Source organism: Crinia signifera, unplaced genomic scaffold (assembly GCF_055691185.1).
Source record: "Crinia signifera unplaced genomic scaffold, ASM5569118v1 HAP2_SCAFFOLD_116, whole genome shotgun sequence".
NCBI lineage: Eukaryota > Metazoa > Chordata > Amphibia > Anura > Myobatrachidae > Crinia > Crinia signifera.
In genome coordinates this window covers 156312-168774 of record NW_028142009.1, presented here as the reverse complement: position 1 = coordinate 168774, position 12463 = coordinate 156312, and positions in this window count along the sequence as shown.

Sequence of the window (12463 nt, the reverse complement as noted above, 5' to 3'; positions counted from 1 at the left end):
CTCACAAGCAAAAAATTTAACATTTTGCAAATTGCTAAATTTTCCATTTTTTTACGACATTTTGGTATTTTTCACAAAAAAACACAGACTGTATCGACCCAAATTTACCACTAATTTGAAGTACCTGTACAATGTGTCACGAGAAAACAATCTCAAAATCACTGGGATAAGTTAAAGCAAAAAAAAGTTATCCCCACTTAAGTGATACATGTCAGATTTGAAAAAAAGGGCTCTGTCAGGAAGGCAAAAACTGGCTGTGTCAGGAAGGGGTTAAAAGCTAAATTTTATGTGAGAATTTTTTTTGCCCTAGTGCGTCCCCTAAACAACAGTCCTTTTTCTTCTTGCTTATTGTCCTTTTTGAGTGTAAAAGGGTCAGCCTGGGCCAGCCTCCGAATCTGGAATTTACCAGGGTCACAGTCCCAGGGTTTATGACCCGGGTTGTCCCTTTCACACAGAAGAAATACCCAAGTTATTCATCAAATTACCCATTTAAAATGTGTAACCCGGTAATGTGCTGTTTATTGTGAAAGAGGATTGCTCACGGCAAAATGACCCGGCACTCTAATGCTGGGTAATTGCTGGGTCATATGTCTGAAATGGGTATTAGAGGAGCCTAATACCCCTTTTACACCGCCTCTAAACTCCGGGTCTTCGGCGGGTCAGACCCGGGTCAGAGGCGGTGTAAATCAGACACGCCGTGTCCCTTTACACAGGATTTCTACCCAGGTCCTGACCTGGGTAGAACATGGCCAGGACCTGGAAAAAGGGTGGTGTAAATGGGTACGCCGGGTCTTCGGACCCAGCTCCCATTTACATCAATGGGGGATGTCCAACCTGCGGATCATAGCGTCCGCAGGTTGGACGGGGGGGACACACACAGCCTGCGCTGCTGTCTGCTGTACTCTGCAGACAGCAGGTGAGGTGGTGCATGGATGCCTGTGTGCGGCATCCATTCAACTCCCGGACGGCGGCTGGGGGGTGTACGGGGACTGGGGGCAGCCCAGCAGATTACCTTAGTGCCGGGCTTGCACCCAGCACAGCGGTCCGGGTCCCAGCGGCGGTGATGGGCGCTTGGAGATGATGTCATCTCCAAGCGCCAGCGGGAGGGGGGCGCCGGTGTAAAAGCATCAAAATGCCGGGTCGCACCCGGCTTGATCCTGGGTCTAAAAACCCGGGTGCGACCCGGCGTTTTGGTGTAAAAGGGGTATAAATAATAGAAAAAGGGGTTTCATTAATCTTCTGTAATAATAGAAAAGCTTAAAACCTCAGAAAGGTACTTGTGTAGTATCACGGCGCCCATCGCATCGCAGACCATAAGGCATGCGATGCGATATCGCGCGATATTCCACAATGTCATACAATTTTAAAATTGTATGGCATTGTATATGGCACAGGTCTTCAACCTGTGGCCCTCCAGATGTTGTGGAACTACATGTCCCAGCATGCCCTGACAGTTTTGGCATGCTCTTATAGGAAAAAATGTGGCAATGCATGTTGGAACATGTAGTTTCACAACATCTGGAGGGCCACAGATTGAAGACCCATGGTATATGGCATACAATGCCATACAATGCGATGGGATCTGATTATAACTTGTATAAGCACCTTAATGGGTGCTTACAATGTTAAATGCACCCCCACGCCACCCCCCCAAGTACAAACGTTAATCCAAACCGTGGTGAGCGCAGCGAGCCTGCGAGGGACGGCGGTACACGTCCTCCGACCTTTTCATACCCCCACTATCCACGTCAGCATGGAGTTGATTTTAGAAAGTGTAGCGAGCGCAGCGAGCCACCGCGCCCGAAGCGTAAACATCGGCAATAAACCATCGATGATTTGAAATCATTGATGGTCGATGGGCATCCCTAGAACTGGAGGAGGGTGGAGAACAGTATGCAGCTCCCGGCAGTGGGTTAGCGTCTCCTCGCACTGGGAGGGAGTAAGGGGGTGTATGAGAGCAGGAGGCTGTATAATAGTGGTATGACATTGATAAAAGTTGTGGCGCTGGTGCAGAGGACCGTGGGGACACTTCTGGCAGTGGGGGGCCTTGAATCGCTGGAAGAAGGGGTTTTGGGGGTCAGTGAATCATGGGAGGGTGGGTGCGGGGGGTGCCGTGAATCGTGGGAGGGGTGTGTGAATTGCGGGGGATGTGTCATAGGGGTTTGCGAATTGCGGGAGGGGGCGCCGGAGGTGCTGTGGGGTTCCGTGAATCGCGGGAGGGGGTCCGCAAATCGCAGGGGGGGGTGCCGTGAATCTCGGGAGGGGGGGGGGTTGCAAATTGCGGGAGTGGGGCGCAGCGAAGCATGGGAGGGGGGCGCAGCGAATCGCAGGAGGGGGCGCGGTGGTGCCGTGAATCGCAGGGGTGCCACGAGTCGCTGGAGGGGGGGTCGCAAATCGCGGAAGGTGGTCCGCAGGGGGGGTGCCGTGAATCGCGGGAGGGGGCTTGGGTCCGCAAATCACGGGAGGGGGGCGCCGTGAATCGCTGGAGGGGGGTCGCGTGGGTCCCGCGGGTTACGGCGAATCGCGGGAGAGGGGGGTCGCGGGGGTCCCTCGAATTGGGGGAGGGAGGGAGGGTGCGGGGGGCGCCGTGAATCGTGGGAGGGGTGTGTGAATCGCAGGGGGGTGTCGCGAATTGCGGGAGGGGGCGTGCCGGAGATGCTGTGGGGTTCCGTGAATCACGGGAGGGGGTCCGCATATCGCAGGAGGGGTTGTGAGGGGTGCTGTGAATCGCGGGAGGGGGGTCCGCAAATTCCGGGGGGGGGGAACCGCTGGGGGCGCAAATCACAGGATGGGGGTGCCGTGAATTGCGGGAGGGAGCGGGGGTTTGAAATCGCGGGAGGGGGCGCAGCGAACCACGGGAGGGGGCGCATCTAATTGCGGGAGGAGGTGCGGTGGTGCCGTGAGTTGCGGGGGTGCCACGAATCGCGCAAGGTGGGGTCGCGTGGGGCCGCAAATCGCAGGAGGGGGTCCCCGGGGGGTGGCGTGATTAGCGGGAGGGGGGTCTGCGAATCGCGGGGGTCCCGCGAATCGCGGGAGGGGGGCGGTCGAGAGGGTCCCGCGAACCGCGGGAGGGGGGACGCGGGGGGCCCGCGAATGGGGATGGGGGTTGCGCTGGGGTGACGCGAATCACGGGAGGGGGGGTCACGGGGGTCCCGCGAATCGGGGGAGGGGGGGTCGCGGGGTCCCATGAATCGCGGGAGGGGGGTCGTGGGTGTCGGGAGGGGGGGTTGCTGGCAGAGGGGAGTAATGGTGGATGGTGGCTGTGGAGTAATGGTGGATGGTGGGCGTGTACTGTAGCCCAGGCTGGGCGGGGGGAGGTGATATCAAGGGGGTGGAACATGAAAACGTTATACACATAAAACCCTGGTCTTTTCCCTAGGGGGGGGGCGGGTTTGTGTATCCAGCTGGGCGGGAGTGTTAGCTACACAGGGGATGAGTGACAGATCTGGCTAAATATATAACATATTGTCCAAAAACCATGTGACTTGAGCTGAGCTGGGCTGAGCTGGGTTGAGCTGATATGCTAGGAGCTATGATACCACCTTGCTGGTCTGCCAACAGGGGGGTGCTGTGGGTACAGCTGTTCTGGGCCATGGCCTCTGGAGGTGTCCAAGCAGCTGCCCACAGCAACAGCGGCACGGTGACAGCCCCCCAACCCCGCGGCCGCATACCGTCTCCTCCACCCGGCGGCCTCAAAGCCAGGCCTGCACAATACACAGTGCAACCTGCAGAGTGTCACAGAGAGGCTCGGTGCTCTGCAGGCTGCACTGTGCAGTGTGCGCTGCCGAGGAGATGCCCCGCCGAGGTGATGCACTGCCGCAGCTAGGTAATTAACGGTACTGGGGGGGGGGTGTGCGGGGGCAGCCATAATGGTACCTGGGGGCGGGCAGCTGTAATGGCACTGGGGGGTGGTGGTGGCGACCGTAATGGTACTGGGGGGGGGGGGGCGGAACGATACCACCTTTATTGATGCCTGAAGCATACAAGCTCAGTTTCATGCCTCCCTGTCTGTCTGAATAAACTACATCACATCTTTTATAAGAAACATGGGCCGAAATTTAATAGGGTGCGTTTTTTTTTCGTAAGAAAAAAATCGCACCAAATCGCACTTAAAAAAAACAAACGATTTTTACTCATGAAAATCTGCACATTTTAAAACATGCGATTTTGAGTAAAAAAAAAAAAACGGGAAAAAAACGGCATGGTGTCCCCCCTCCTGAGCATAACCAGCCCCGGGTTTAAAGAGCCGGTCCTGGTTTCATAAAATCACAGAAACAAGCAAGTCGGGGTTCTGTGGATTTTATAAAACCAGCACCAGGCTCAAGGACCGGTCCTGGTTCCCAAAATACGGGGGACAAAATGACTAGGGGTCCCTCGTATTTCAAGAACCAGCACCGGGCCCAACCAGCCAGCAGGGCAATGCCACAGCCGGGGGGGAGACTTTTTATACAAGTCACCCCGGCCAAAGCATTCACCCCCTGACCGGTCAGCATAGGCAGGGGTCCTGGGGAAGTGGGGACCCCCCCAAAGAAGTGCCCCCCCCCCCCCCCTCCAGAACTTACCTGCCCATGCTGAAGCCAAGGGCTGTCCTCTATGCCCCTGGGCGGTGGGCATCGAGCTGATGATTGGTGTAAAAAATAGAGAAAAACTATTGTATACTGCTGTGGAACTATGAGTCCCAGCAAGCCTGCACCACTTGTAGTCCCACAGTAGCACAAACACGTACAGTACAACTTTATTACACACGGAGCCCATTCATCCAATACTCACCTATGTTGCCACGAAGGATCAGTCCCCTTGTCCAGTAGAATCCACTGGGGTACCTATGGAGAGAAACCATACTCACCGGACGTCTTCAGCGCTTCTCCGGGTGCCCTGCAGCACTGTAATCACGGTCCGGTGTTGTTTACATCTGGTGCTCCGCCTCCAGACTGGGACTTAGCCCCGCCCACCAGCCAATCATGGTCCAGCATGGGGGTTTTCCTGGACCATGATTGGCTGTTGGGCGGGGCTAAGTCCCGGTCTGGAGGGGGAGCACCAGATGTAAACAACACGGACCGTTATTACAGTGCTGCAGGGCACCCGGAGAAGCGCTGAAGACGTCCGGTGAGTATGGTTTCTCTCCATAGGTACCCCAGTGGATTCTACTGGACAAGGGGACTGATCCTTCGTGGCAACATAGGTGAGTATTGGATGAATGGGCTCCGTGTGTAATAAAGTTGTACTGTACGTGTTTGTGCTACTGTGGGACTACAAGTGGTGCAGGCTTGCTGGGACTCATAGTTCCACAGCAGTATACAATAGTTTTTCTCTATTTTTTACACCAATCATCAGCTCGATGCCCACCGCCCAGGGGCATCGAGGACAGCCCCGGGCTTCAGCATGGGCAGGTAAGTTCTGGAGGGGGGGGGGGCACTTCTTTGGGGGGGTCCCCACTTCCCCAGGACCCCTGCCCATGCTGACTGGTCAGGGGGTGAATGCTTTGGCCGGGGGGACTTGTATAAAAAGTCTCCCCCCCGGCTGTGGCATTACCCTGCTGGCTGGTTGGGCCCGGTGCTGGTTCTTGAAATACGGGGGACCCCTACTCATTTTGTCCCCCGTATTTTGGGAACCAGGACCGGTCCTTGAGCCTGGTGCTGGTTTTATAAAATCCACAGAACCCCGACTTGCTTGTTTCTGTGATTTTATGAAACCAGGACCGGCTCTTTGAGCCCGGGCTGGTAATGCTCAGGAGGGGGGACGCATTTTTTTTGCCATTTTTTATTTGTAACCCTTTTTTTGTACAGAACCATGCACAGATCACGATGATCTGTGCATTGTTCTGTCAAACTCGCCAGCCAGAACCTGGTCTAATTTTTTTCTGATTTTTGATAACCTTTACCAAAAATCCCACCCTATGACATGTGCGAGTTAGATGCTTTCCAATGGGAAAACATCTGGATGCGAATTGAAGTGTGACTAAAAATCACCACTTCAATATTTGCAATTTTGCGGCAAAAAGTGTGATTTTTTTGCCGCGAATCGCACCCTATAAAATATGCGATTTTCGGGAAATGCCCGAAAACTGCATATTTTGCGGAAAAAAACGCAAAAAAAAAATCGCTACCCATTAATTTCGCCCCTGGAGTCAACGGTCATTATTAATCTTTCTTCAACACTTCAATTTGAAAATACATCTTGCAGCTCTTCTAATATATATATATATATATATATATATATATATATATATATATATATATATATATATATATATATATATATATATATATATGTATATATATATATATCTCAAACACAACAACAAATCCAGCGGCACTCAAAGGACTTGGTGAAACAGCAAATATATTAAAATGTGGCGCTCAAAACAATCTCTACGTTTAGAGAAAAACAAGCCTCATTTTTAAAGTGAGTGAAATGTTAATCTTGAAACGTTGGGATTGTTTTGAGCGCCAGGTTTGAATACATTTGCTAGTTTACCAAGTCCTCACCACCGTTGGGACTTGTGGTTTGCCAAGTCCCAGCATGTGAGGTAGGCCTTCTGGGACTTGTAGTTCTATTGTGAAAACCAATGTTTTTTTTTTATCTTTTTTTTTTAAACACACCAAGAATCAGTCCACCATCCACAGCCAAGGGTTGGCAGAGACATCCCTGGGCTTCAGCCCTGGATGGGTAAAGCCTGGCAGTGGACCTCTTTATTGGGGGGAGTCCCCACTCCCCCAGGTACCGTGTCCAGGGCTGACCAACCAGAGTAGTCATGGTTCGACCTGGGGACTTTGTATAAAAAGTGTCCCCCAGCTGTGGCATGATACTGCTGGCTGTTGGAGCATCCTGCTGGTTCCAAAATATAGGGAACCCCCAGTCATTTTGGCCCTGGTATTTTTGGAACCAGGACCGGTCCAAGAACCCAGTGCTGGTTTCTGAAATATTGGGGATCCCACAATTTTTCTCCCCTATATTTGGGAAACAAGGAAAGGCTCAATGAGCCCAGGGCTGGTTATGCTGGGGGGGGGGGGGGAGTGGGGGCTGTGGTGCATCATGTTGCAGGGACCTGTAAAATTAACCCTTTCTTCTTCCCATGTATACAGTATGACTCTGTGTCATTAGTTTATACTGTTAAGGTTATGTTTATATAGTTTTTTCTTAGAAATGACTTTTGTGACACAATGTAATAGGGCGTTTAAAGCCAAGAAAAATAATCTAAGGTAGCAACTACACCCCTGATTATTAAACTGGAGTAAAATTACTTATTGATGTATTTTACTAGTTTGTTAGGTGATAATTGTTTATGTGATGATGTGTTTGGTAGCAGAAAGCAAACATTTTTTACTAGTAAGCCCACTAAGCCCACTAACTAGAAGCTAAAGCTCCATATTTGTGCATGTGTGAGAGAAAGAGATGTAGTTTCACTCGCTGCCAACAGTTGGCAGTGTTTTGGAGACACAGACACTATATATATATGATAATTACCTTGTTCAGAAAAAAAATGCACACACGCATTTTCCATCCCAACACACTTTATGGTGTCAAAAGCTGCACAGTTACTTGTAGACGAATAACAGCGTGGACAGATCAGACCATTCGGCTGGGAGCTTTCACTGGGGACTGTAGAATACATAGAGAAAAACCATGTAATATGTTACTTTATATATTATGTCTTACCGCTACACAATTCATTTTAGACAGAGAAATGTTAAATGAATTGGACTTTTGATATCCACAGTAATTATCTATCTATCCCAGGGCCGGCAACAGAAATTTTAGGGCCCCATACATTGATATCTCTGAGGTCCGCCTCGAACACTATCACCCCCCTTTGCTGGGACATAACCTGGAAGAGCATGCCCATTACTGGAGTGGTGTGCTTTAGCAAACCGCCGCACTCCCTCACTCTGCAGCCTGCGTTATATCACAGTGATGCACTCCCTCACCCTGCACTCTATCACACTGATGCATTCCCTCACCCCGAGGTCTGCACTTTAGCATACTGACGCACTCCCTCACCCTCCGTCCTGTGCTTTATCACACTGACACACTCCCTCACCCTGCGTCCTGCGCTTTATCACACTGACGCTCCCTCACCCCGTGATCTGCGCTATAGCAAACTGGCGCATCCCTCGCCCTGCGGCCTGCATTCTATCACACTGTCGCACTCCCTCACTCTGCAGCCTGCATTCAATCACAGTAATGTGCTCCCTCACCCCGTGATCTGCACTTTATCACACTGACACACTCCCTCACCCTCCGTTCTGCGCTTTATCACACTGACACACTCCCTCACCCTCCGTCCTGTGCTTTATCACACTGACGCACTCCCTCACCCTCCGTCCTGTGCTTTATCACACTGACGCACTCCCTCACCCTCCATCCTGCGCTTTATCACACTGATACACTCCCTCACCCTCTGTCCTGTGCTTTATCACACTGACACACTCCCTCACCCTCCGTCCTGTGCTTTATCACACTGACGCACTCCTTCACCCTCCGTCCTGTGCTTTATCACACTGACGCACTCCCTCACCCTCCATCCTGCGCTTTATCACACTGATACACTCCCTCACCCTCTGTCCTGTGCTTTATCACACTGACACACTCCCTCACCCTCCGTCCTGCACTTTATCAAACTGACACACTCCCTCACCCTCCGCTCCGTCCTGCGCTTTATCACACTGATACACTCCCTCACCCTCTGTCCTGCGCTTTATCACACTGATACACTCCCTCTCCATACGTCCTGCGCTTTATCGCACTGACGCACTCCCTCACCCTGCAGCCTACATCATATCACAGTAATGTGCTCCCTCACCCTGTGTCCTGCACTTTATCACACTGATGCGCTCCTTCACCCTGTGGCCTGCGTTCTATCACACTAATGTGCTCCCTCACCATGCAGCCTATGCTCTATCACAGTAATGTGCTCCCTCACCCTGCAGCCTGCATTCTATCACAGTGATGTGCTCCCTCACCATACAGCCCATGCTTTCATACTTACGCACTCCCTCATGCCCCAGTCAGTGCTCTATTACACTGACACGCTTCTTAACCCTCCCCCCAGCAGCCTAATCCTGACTCTTCTCACTAGGGCCAACCTTGGTATGCTGTAACCTAACACTTACCTCCCTCTGTACCCTAACCGTAACCCACCCCACCAACCACTTACTCTTACCCCAGAAACACCAGCAGGTTGCAGTCTTACTGTCTGGGCATCCCTGCCTGGAACTGCAGCGGCCTCTCTTCCTGCTCAGGCAGCAGCAGCATCAGCAATTGTGTGAGCCCCATTAAGTCCTGTTTATCCCTGCCCCATTAAGCCCAGTGTAGCCCCGCCCCCATTGAGCCCCATGTAGCTCCATCCACGTCCCCCGAGGGGGGCGCTGAGCCACACTGACAGTGTGGCTGGCTCATTGAGGGGGTGGGCGTTGGGGCGCTGGCGGCAGGCCGGTGTTGGGGGGGGGGGTTGCTGGCAGCAGCCCGGGGGGGGGAGGTGCTGGTGGCAGGGGTATGTAATTGGGGGGGGGGTGTAGGCTTGGTCGTATGTAATGTGGGGATGTGGGGGGGGGGGGCACAGCCGCTGATGTAATGCCAGGGAAGCGGGGCGGCGGTAGTGTTTGTAATGCGGGCGGGGGGGCTCACCTGATTCTTTCTGCTGCCTCCAGATGGGAGAACGGGAGCTGGGAGCCCGCTGCTGCCGCACATGCACAGCAGCCCTGCCGTGGACATTTTGGATGTGGGCAAAGTGCCTTGACAGTCCAGGGGGGAGTTCAGCCGGCCCGTTTTTACGGAGTTTTGGGCCGACCCACCGGGAAATGGCCCGGTTTCCCGGTGGGCCAATCCGCCCCTGCACACACAGTTCCTCTAAATAAGTCTTCTGTTAGCAAGACTTGTGTGATAGTTGTCACTTGTTGTTGCACATGTCACTGACTGGTGAAATCATTTGGCCCCAACCTTTGATGGGAGTCAGGTCATATGGACGATGGTGTCATAAAGGTTACATGTGTTTGTATGGGATACATATGATCAGGGCCGGCGCCACCACTAGGCAGCTCTAGGCATTTGCCTAGGGCGCCGGCACCTGGAGGGCGGCAGTTCGCCCCTCACCCCCAGCATGGAGGGTTAGCGAACTGTGTAAAAAACTTGCGGCGCCGGCGTCCCTGCAGTGCTGGAGCGGGCAGGGGTGTCCGTGCCGCGGGGGTACCTGCGGCGCTGTCATTGTGTATAAAGCTGGCGGCGGCCGGCGGGGTCCCTGCAGTGAATAGAAAGAACAGGTACCACCACCACCGCCCCCCCGTCCCCGGCACCGGGGCGCCCCCACCCCGACTCGCCTGGGGCACTCCGGTGCCTTGCACCGGCCCTGCATATGATATTATAGCAGTGGAGATGTCAGTGGTCAAAGGAACGACCCCGGCACTAACAATGCAATAATTCCAGTTCAAGTCTGGTTCAGTCACCTGGTTCTAGTACAGCCTATCATTCTTCTACTGGCCTAGCTCAGTATTCTGGTTCTAGACAAGCCCAGTATTCCAGTTCCAGCCATCTGATTCCAGTTCGGTACAATCTGCTGGTTCTGTCATCCAGTTTAAATAAGTCTCAGTGTTCTGATTCCAGTCTGACAGCATTCATCAAGCATAGCAAGCTTCAGTCCAGCATCTGGCATCAGGGCCATAATTAGGTGTGTACTAGCAGTGCCTTGCACACAGCGCATCTGCCTGGCACTCCCCGCTCTGCCTCCAGCTGCTGTGGGGAAAGAGGCCAGCGTCGAGGAGCGGTGCAGGCTGGGAACAGGATGTGGGAGCAGCAGGAGAGCAGGAAATTTCAAAAGTCTCATTGAATGACTGGGAGGCCGCTGATCGGCCGAGAGAGATGTCTGTCACAGCTATCAGCCAATAAGCAGCTTTCCCATTGAAATCAATAAGAAAGCCACTGATTGGCTAAGAGCAGATCAGTGGCTGCCCATTGATTCATTGGGGCTTTTGAAACCTCCTGCGCTACTGCAGCATGTTCCCAGCTGGTGCTGCAACTCTGCTTGTCGGTGCTGGCCTCTCTACCCAAAGAAGCAGGATGGAACTGCTGGCACCCTTGCACTGCCGACACAACCACCACCTGCAATGCCAACATTGTCAACACTCCTGCATTGTCGAAACATAATTTCCCTTGAACTGAGGCAATGCCGCCACCCTGAAACTGAGTACAACACCAGCACACCTGTACTGCCGACACAGCCATCTCTCCTGCACTGCTGACACCCCACCTTTGAGTACACCAAGAGCAACCCTGTTCTGCCAACACCCTATGCCTGTAAGTGTACTATGGGTGTATCCAATCCATACTGTATCCAACCTGCACTGTATCCAACACACATTATGGGGGGTATTCTGGTTGCTTAGCAACCAGAATACGTTCGCAGCCTGACCGATGGTTGGACTGTGCGCATGCGCATTTCTGTGCATGTACTGGGGGCATGCACCCACTGCGAATAGTGGGATCGCCGGGTGCACCCACCCAGGACAGCGAGCTGGGGATTAAGAGGGGTGTGGGGTGATGGGCAGCCCCATTACCATATGGATACACCCCCAGCATTTCATGGCCATTCCAATGAGAATGCAGGGTGTTCTGATGGTAATGAGGCCATGATGCAGGTGTGTGTGTGGGGGGGGACATCGCCGGATGTCAGTAGCCTGCCCATTTCCTTACATATTCGTGCACGTTCCCCGACCATTGAATGATGTGGGTGTTCCCCCGCAGCATGCGATTGGATGTTTATATTAAACATCAATTCGCAGCCTGTGCATGTGAACACGCTGCGAGGGGGTGTGCGGCACAGCATTCGTCGGGCGGGGCTTGGTGGACTCGCAAATCTGCGAATTTGCAGCCTTGCGAATCCACCAGAATAACTCCCTATCTCCTGCACTCAGTGGTGGGCTGGGCAGAGGGGCAGGGTGCCTTCTGCCCCCAGGCCAGTACAATTTTTCAGAAATAGGGCCACTGTGTCTGCAGATCTGACAGCTGGGATGGTTTCTCTGCTTCCTCCTGACTGTCAGTTTCAGGCTGTGCCTGGCTGCTGCGGGTGTGGTATGCGGTTCCGACAGTCGGGATCCCGACAGTCATTAGCCCGAAGTCGGGATCCCGACTGGCCGGACTCAGACAGTGATGGCTCGCTACACTCGCCACATTGCGGGCACGGTGGCTCGCGGCGCACGCCACCTATTCTATTCTCCCTCTATGGGGGTCATGAACCCCCCATGAGGGAGAATAGCCGACGGCCGTCGGGAACCCATCCGTCAGTGTTTTAACAGTCAGGATCCCGACTTCGGGTTAATGACTGTCGGGATCCTTACTGTCGGGACCCCGTCCGGCACCCGCTGTTGTACATGTGGTACTCCACTTCTGAGGTACCCCTGTGTGCTTAAACTGGGACTGCAACCAAATGCTTCTTATGGAGCCCTTATGGACTGGGGCTGCAGGGGTTAAT